Here is a 7,979-nt window from a genome sequence, read left to right as displayed (position 1 = left end):
TCAATTCAGTAAAGTGGCAGGATACAAAATCAACACGCAAAAGTCAGTAGCCTTCCTATACACAAACAATAAATCTGAAGAAGAAGAAATCAAAAAAACCACCCCTTTTATTATCGAAACAAAAAAAATCAAATATTTGGGAATAAATCTAACAAAAGAGGTAAAGGACCTATACAAAGAAAACTATAAAACACTGTTAAAAGAAATAGAAGAAGACACAAAGAAATGGAAAGACATCCCCTGCTCATGGATTGGAAGAATAAACATTATTAAAATGGCCATCCTACCAAAAGCAATATACAGATTCAATGCTATTCCAATCAAAATCTCAATGGCATTCTTCAAAGAAATAGAACAATTATTGATGAAATTCATATGGAATCACCAAAAACCCCGAATAGCCAAAGCTCTACTGAAAAAAAAAGAAGGAAATGGAGGCATCACACTCCCAGACTTCAAACTCTACTACAAAGCCATAATCATCAAAACTGCATGGTATTGGAACAAGAACAGACATACAGACCAATGGAATCGAATAGAAAATCCAGAAATAAACCCACAGATTTATGGTCAACTAATCTTTGACAAAGGAGCAAAGACTATGCATTGGAGCAAAGAAAGTTTGTTCAATAAATGGTGCTGGGAAAACTGGGTCGCTACATGCAAAAGAATGAAGCTTGACCACTACCTCACACCATACACAAAAATCAACTCAAAATGGATTAAAGAACTAGACATAAGACCTGAAACCATAAAATACATAGAAGGAAATATAGGCGAAACACTACGGGATTTGCACATCAAAGACATCTTTACAGACACATCACCCAAAGCAGTGATAGTGAAGAGAAAGATAAACAGCTGGGACTACATCAAATTAAAGAGCTTCTGCACAGCAAAAGAGACAATAACAAAAACAAAGAGAAACCCCACCAACTGGGAGAACATTTTTGCACCCAACACTAATGATAAAGGACTGATCACAAAAATCTGCAAAGAGCTGATGAGACTCAGCAACAACAAAGAAAATAATCCAGTCAAAAAATGGGCAGAAGAGCTAAAAAGAAACTTCTCTGAAGAGGAAATGCAAATGGCCAACAGACATATGAAAAAATGTTCAACATCACTTGTCATCAGGGAAATGCAAATCAAAACTACCATGAGATACCATCTCACACCAGTGAGAATGGCACATATTAAAAAAACTAGCAACAACAAATGTTGGCGAGGATGTGGAGAAAAAGGAACTCTTGTGCACTGTTGGTGGGAGTGCAAACTGGTCCAACCACTATGGAGAGCTGTGTGGAGATTTCTGGACCTACTAAACATAGAGCTTCCATATGATCCAGCAATTCCACTCCTAGGTATTTACCCAAAGGACACAGAAACATCAATTCCAAAGAGCACCTGCACTCCTATGTTTATAGCAGCACTGTTTACAATAGCTAAGCTTTGGAAACAACCCAAATGCCCAAAAATAGATGACTGGATCAAGAAGATGTGGTACATATATACCATGGAATATTACTCAGCATTCAAAAAAGATAAACACATGCAATTTGCAGCAACATGGATGGCACTGGAAGGGATCATGCTCAGCGAAATAAGCCAAAAAGAAAAAGATAAATACCGGATGGTCTCACTCATAGCAGGAATCTAGAAAACTTAAATAAGGGACCAGGAAAATGAATATAAGAAAGTGAAAATCAAAATCAACAAAAAACTATGAACCAGAGACACTTTTTGGGGGGTGGGGGGCGGGAGGGGAAGGATTGGGGTCAGAATGGGGCGTTTGCAATTGTATGGGGGAATATAAAAATAAAATTTAATATTTAAAAAAAAAAAAAAAAAAAAAAAGAATGTGGAATCAGATTGCTGAGCATCTGACAAGTTGTATGTTTTAGCCAAGTTTTTAATCTCATTCTGTCGATTTTTTCATTTGTAAAGTGAAGCTAATAGTTCAAAGCACTGTTATGAGGATTAAGTGAAATGATATGTGCAAAGTATATAGAACAGTTCCTGGCATATCGTAACTGTCCAGAAATCTTGGTTGTCACTGGCTTTGCAAACTGAAACATACATGTTGTTTGGTTTCTGTTCTCCCTGCCCCCACTTTTTTTTCCATGGTGCGACTGCCTACTTGTGGTATATATTAACTAAGGCAGATTTGTTTCTTAGAAGAATGTGCTCATATCAATCAATTCACATTTGCTGGTTACATGTCTTACCCTGTTCTTGTTTTTTGAATTTGTTCCCAGAGGTGATGGTAGAAACTTCAAATTCAAATCAAAGCTTTCATACTCATTTTTAATAACAATGCTTACAACAACAATATTGGCTGCTACTTATAGAATATTTACTATGTCTTGTATACTTTGGATCTTGTGTATTTGGGGGCTAAATACTCACTGGATCAGGGGTCATGGATACTCAGGTATTGGTTCACTGTCTTATTTGACTTTTTCTCTGGGTTCACTGAGGCCAAGCTTAGGTGACTTGGTTTACTAGTCTCTCTGGTGTTTCTGTGGCCACACATCTGACATAGCTACTGCTTGATTGAATTAATTGCTCCGTGTGGGAGGTGAATGTTTTTTTCCTTTGAACCTTTGAGATGTCTGAAATGTTGAGTCGTCTTTCTCCTTTTCTTACCTTTTTCCTTTTCCTTTCCTTACATTTCTATTCCAATCTCCTTTCATCTTCTACACCTCTCATTCATTCATTTATTTACGTTGCTCTCCTACCAATTTAGAGAAGTGCTAGTTCAAAAACAGCAGTAACAGATGCCCGCCCAGAAGCTCCACCCGTGACCGAAAGTGGCCTGGGAGCATGGCTTGCATGCAAATAGACTTGTCTTGACATGCTGGAGTCTTCCTTTTTGTAGTAAACTAAACCTTTGATTCACAGGGAAATGAACTTTAACTTCATTGTAATTCCTATTTTCATAGTGTTTGGGCACAAATCATGACCTACACCTGTGAAAATCCTGAGTCACTGGAGGGCTTGGTGTTTCAGGAAGAGGAAGAGGAGGTTCTTTGTTGTGTTTTTAGAAGGAAGGGTGATTGACAAGCATCAACTCGTCACTTTACTCTGTTTAGCTTGCCCTTCAAAGGGGACAAGGGCCAACAGCATCCCTGATGTCTGTTGTTTTAGGGGCTCTGATCACTTGAGCGCCCTTTTACTACACAAGAAGCAGTGAGTCTGAGTCGTGGGTATCCAGAGGGGTGCCAGGTCACAGAGTCACCTGGTTACTGTTCCCTGGTGGGCCAAGGGTGGAGAACCACAGGAAAGGGATTGTCTCTGGGTGCAGAGCATTCGAGGTGCCAAGCGCCCTCCTGTGTGTGGGAAATGGCGATTATGTGCTTAGCTAGACAAAGGATCTTGTACGCTATGCTGACGCTGGAGATGACTGTTTTTCTTTACAAGCAGGGCTTTTTAGGGACATTCCGATGAATAAGAGCTGATAGAGTATAGACAGGAAAAGGGATCTGGAGAAAAAAGGAAGGACTAGTTTTTGATTGTCTAGGTTAGTGCTTCCTAAATCCCAAAGAATGTCACCAGAAGTTTTTTTATAAAATGTAACTAACCAACCAATGGAGTCACAGACCTTTCCAAACCTACTGAGTCAGGTTTTCTGAGGGTGGAGCCCAGGAGTATCTTTTTATAATAATTACACCATGTAATTTGGATGGGAAACACTCTCTAGGAATGCTTGTGAGACTTTCCAGTGAGGCTGCTTGAGCACAGGGATACGTCTTCCTCTATACTAGGGATATTAGATATCCTTAATATCTAGCATAATTCCCAGTCCAGAGTTAGTGCTCAATATATTTGCAGAAGTATCATGGAAGATACTTCTTGAAAGTTGCCATTAAGTGTGTACTGTGGAGGCCGTTGACTGTTTATAATATGAAGGTAAAATAAAATTAAACCTGAAGCTTGGTATGTGGTGCCAAATAGTGGTAAAGCAAAAAAACAAAATCTACCTCCCTTCTCCCCGCCCAAGAAAAAACCCATAAAACAAAACCCTTATTATTGGAAGGACCACATGGTGAGTAGAATAGCCTGGAGACTCTTTTGCAAAGGCTGTTTTCCAAAGCTCCATGGCAACAAAGGTATCAAAGGGAATAATCACCAGGTTTTCTTAAGTCTCTTTCAGGAATATTTATGACAGTATTGGGTCACATATAATAATTAAAAGCCACTTGGACCTTGGTTTTCCCATCTGCAAAATGGGGGCATGGGCACTTGCCAGCTGCCTGTATTGAAGAGTTTGTTGGTATAAGTGGAGGCCATCTGTCTAGCGTCAGAGGGCATTCGAGCCATAAAGAAGTTGGGCATCCTCCAGCCTGCCATGGAGGCCAGATTGTTACATACAATAAAGCCTTGGAGTCTGCACTCTGGCACCCATTCAGGTCACTCTGTCTTGGGTCTAAGCATTCTCTGTTTGATCAGAATGAATGTGATTTTCTTTTTGATTCTTCCTAGTTGTAATATATAATTATTTAAGGTACAATAAAGCTGGAAATATCAACCATCAAAGCCATTCCTGGATAAGGACCAGCCATACAGCTGTCAGCTATATTGTAGATGGTGGCTGGGAACTGGGGATGATGAGATATCATCTTGATCGCACCACTTCTTTTGGCAGTTGTTGCAGGACCAGCTCTTTCTTGGAAAAGCACAAATTGCTGACTCTTGAAGGTTTTCTAATGCACATAAGTTTTGAGACCAATAATGTGAAGGGGAATTCAGCTATGTAGCCCCTTGATAAGAATGAAACAATAAAAATTAATATATATAGAGGACTAGGCCACTGCACCTAATCATTGCAGAAATTATTGTTATTATTATTACTTTTGTTTTGTTTTTTATTTGGAAGAAGTGGAAACTTATTAGGAGAGTTTATCTTACATAACTTACCCAAGGCCAAACTGCTAGCTGTGCAGCAGTTTCCAAGCCAGGCTTTCTGACTCTAAGTTAATCTTACACTGTATCCTGCTGCCTTGCCCAGAAGCAAATTCTGTGAAAGAATGAAATGAGGCTCATTTGTAGAACTAAGAAGTAGGTTTAGTTGACTCAGTGTGTAAAGGAAACTTACAAGATTGATGATAGGCAACAGTGGAATTTGATATTTAACCCAGGGATTACCTATCACTTGAGATCCATTATTGTTCTAGCTGAATTTAGGCAGTTTATCATTCATATATTTAAAAATTTCATTTTTTTTTCCTTGAAAAGAAACAGTTGTTCTTAACCTTAGAATTCTCATGATTCTATGGAGTAGCTCCCAAGGAAACTATATATTTTCTCACAGGATTCATGGCTCTTTAAAATTACCCATGCTTTTGCCTCCCTGCCTCCCCTTACCTCAAGGTCAATAAATCTTTCTTTAGAAATGTGACTTTGCAAATCTCTCTGTCACAAACACTTTTTATAGCCTAGGGATTGCTCAACCTGTAGGCCATCAATTTTCTATGCTGTAATCTGTCCATATCTGCATTGATGATGAATAAGCCATTGAAAGCTCATATGGATTTTTGGCTATATGAAGCAAACAATTTCTGTCTTGTTCATTGTGTTCCTGAAGCCTAGAAGGTAACATGGCACAATTACATCATGTAATCTGCATTTTATTTTTTTTTTATTTTCCGTATGTTTCTAGAAACTGTTGTGTGTAAAAATTGTAGGAAATTAATAGCATACATGCAATAGTACGATTTATTCTTAAGAGGAATTTATCTACAATATCTCCATTATATACATCAGTGCAGGATTTTGGTATATAAACATTACCAAGCTGAGGAAATTATTTGTTATTACACCATTGATTTCCATAAAACAACATTTTGAATCTATATTCAAAATGGAGCTTTGAATCTATATTCACAAATTAAATGGGCTCATAATTATTTCTTGAGTTGACTGTATCTAGTTTTAAAATGAATTACATCCATCATTTATATGCAAGTTACCTAAAATTTTTTTCTTTTCACTGTATCTAAGAGACAATGTAATATTGGATCTTTCTAAAAAAAATTCAATTCAAGAATCTGTATTTAAATTGGTGAGTTTAATCTTCTTATATTTGTTATAGTTACTATACTATTATAGTACTACAGTACTGTAATTATAACTATACTATACAGTACTATAGTTCCTCAAACTACTAAAAATGGAGCTTCCATATGATCCAGCAATTCCACTCATAGGAATCTACCCAAAGGATACAAAATGTTAATTCAAAAGGATACCTGCACCCCTATGTTTATTTATTGCAGCACTATTTACAATAAGTAAGATATGGAAACAACCCAAATGCCCAAAAACAGATGACTGGATCAAGAAGATGTGGTACATATACACCATGGAATATTACTCAGCAATCAAAAAAGATAAACTCATGCAATTTGCAGCAACATGGATGGAGCTGGAAGGGATTATGCTCAGTGAAATAAGCCAGAAGGAAAAAGAAAAATATTGGATGGTTTCACTTATAGGAGGAATGTAGGGGAACCAAATAAGGGATCAGGAAAAAAAATAATTATAATAAATTAAAAAAACAAAATTAACAGGAAATTTTTAATCAGAGACCCTCTGTAGAGGAGGGGGAGGGATAGGGATCAAAACAGGGGACTGAAGAGCACAAGGGACTATTGATGGTGCATGGGTGAATTGATGGTGGGAGTTTTACAGGGACTATACATGAGAGAAGAAAGCATGCACTGTACAAAAAGGAAGAATGGTGTAAAATATAAATAAAATTAAAAAAGAAAGGTTCAGTTTTCTGCAGCTGGTTTAAGAACTAAATATTCTATTTCTGTTCTTACAGTAAGAACCAAAGTGACAGTTGCATCTTCCTTCAGATTGGTACTAATGTTTACTTTCCCTAATCAAAATTTTAAACTTATCCAAAGCTGTATTTTCCCACTTATAAGTTGAGGCATTAACACATTTTAATTTCCCATTGAGCCCCTCCAGGAGATCACACATTATATGCCCCTACAAGTTAAATGGAGTCTAATATGAATGGTGTTCCCAGGACTTGTACAATCATGATATTTTCTAGATATTTTGTTCTGGGTTGGTATAGATGTGTTTTTTTCTCCCCCCCCCGCCTTTTTTTTTTTTTAAAAAAAAGATTTTATTTATTTGTGTTTGCATAGAAGAACTGGGGTATAGGCCAGAGCTGGGGGTGGTGAGAGGATGCCTCAGAGACAGAGTGGTGAGCAGAACAGGTGGATCTACTGAAACACACTGCTGAGGGGAGCAGTGGGCAAGACAGGAGAGGTCTGCAGCTCCCTGGCAGGGGATCGAACTCATGCTGCAGTGGCTCACGACCACTTGATGGCACTGACATTTAACTCCTAGGCCTCTGGGGATGCCTTGTATTTTACCTTCTTTCCAGCTTAGAGAAAATTTCTGTAAAAAACTTTCCCTTGGTTTTCTCTCAGGTTGCCTTTTTTATTTCAATGCTTCATCCAAGAGCAAATTTAATGTGAAGACTTATATGGCTGAGGATGTTTTTGCTATGCTACAATATTTAAATGATAGTTTTCTGGATGTAAAATTTAGATTACATGTTCTTTAAATACGTTAAACATATCTCTTCATTGTCTGCATCTGGTTTAGCCATTGAGAAGTACACTGTAAATATGATCTTTTTCCTTGGTTAATATATTCTTTTTCTCAGTAGCTTTTTAGAATTTCCTCTTTGTATTAGTTGTTTTTAAATTGTGTTATAGATGTTCCTTTTTCCTTACCTCTATTGTTCTGCTGTCCATGAACCCTTTCATTCTGAGATCTTTTATCATTTTTCCTTAACTTTAGAAATTTGTCTTTATCATATCTCCCAGACCTAGACCAGACAAGAATAACCATTAGAGCCATTGCTGTTTATCATAGTACTGGCTAATACTGGGAGAAAAGGAAAGAAATAAAGGTGTAAGGATTGGAAGGAAAGATAAAACTGCTGTTATTTT

This window comes from Talpa occidentalis, unplaced genomic scaffold, assembly GCF_014898055.3.
Source record: "Talpa occidentalis isolate TD23 unplaced genomic scaffold, MPIMG_talOcc4v2.1 talOcc4.12, whole genome shotgun sequence".
NCBI classification, from domain to species: domain Eukaryota; kingdom Metazoa; phylum Chordata; class Mammalia; order Eulipotyphla; family Talpidae; genus Talpa; species Talpa occidentalis.
The sequence above is the reverse complement of the archived record's forward strand: the minus strand, read 5'-3'. Positions refer to the sequence as shown.